Here is a 1,279-nt window from a genome sequence, read left to right on the forward strand (position 1 = left end):
TAAACATACACATCAAATAAAGCATCTATTTAATAGAGAAACATATTACACAAACTTTTACAGAAGAAGGCGCGCAGCATCGACGCCTCTTCGATTTTTGCTTCGCCTCATCAAGAAGAAGTCATCAAACCCCACAGTTAATTATGTCTTTAAAAACAAACACTATATACAGTATATATATGTATATGTAAATATATTATATATATAATATATATAATATATATATATATTATATATATAGAACTCTATATATATATATATATATATAGATTAATAACTACAATTACAAAACAGCATAATTATGAAATAAACAAATAATTAAGCGATATAAACAAAACAACAGAAGTACAGTGCGCTTGAAAGACTTTTAAAATAATATTAATGAAGAATAAATAAATATAATTATTTAAAGTTAAAACATAATTATGATGGAGGAAGCAGAGACAAACTCTGTCCCTTCTCTGGTCTAGCAGTTGCTGCTGCTGCTGCTGCTGCTGTTGCTGCAGCTGCTGCTGAAGACAGGAATTATTGCTGCTGCAGCAGCATTAAATCTTGTCTGCATTATTATTTTCAATTGAACTTTATTACTCGATGAAAACAAAACTAACAATCAAAATAAGGTGGTAGACAGTCAACCTGTTCGTTGCACCTTTGCTGCTGCTTCTCTGCTGCTGTTTGCTGCTGTTTGCTGCTGCTTGCTATTTGCTGCTGCTGTTGATTAAATGAAATGAACGCTGAACTAAATTAAACATTAAATTACATTAAACTAACAATAAATAAATATTAACAATATGTTAATATTATATAATTAATTAATATAAATGTTTCTCGATTTATTATTAAAGATTTACTTTAAATATGAAGTCTCTATTCAGAATGTCTCTGTGTTTATTCTATTTGTTTTATATTTACTTGCTTTTATTTTTGTTTATACATTTATAAATAAATAAATAAATACATGTATATATATATATATATTGCTGGTTGTCTTTGTTTGAACTGTCTTGTTTAATATTAAAACTCCTAATCTATTTGTTTTGTTTATTATTTTACTGTATTGAAAAGTTGTTTCTGTTGATAGAAATAAAATATTGTCTTTGTTGTTTGCGTCTTTCTTTTAAATAAAGCAGTGAACAAAGAGAGAAATTGATATATATATTTGTTTATATATATTTGTTTATATATATTTGTTTATCTGTGCAGTATAAATAAGCATAGACATTTGAGCAAAACAAACAACAACAACACCCCGACTGAGTAGCAATATATATTAATAATA

Source organism: Eimeria acervulina, genomic scaffold, assembly GCF_000499425.1.
Source record: "Eimeria acervulina Houghton genomic scaffold, Eah_scaff1164, whole genome shotgun sequence".
NCBI lineage: Eukaryota > Apicomplexa > Conoidasida > Eucoccidiorida > Eimeriidae > Eimeria > Eimeria acervulina.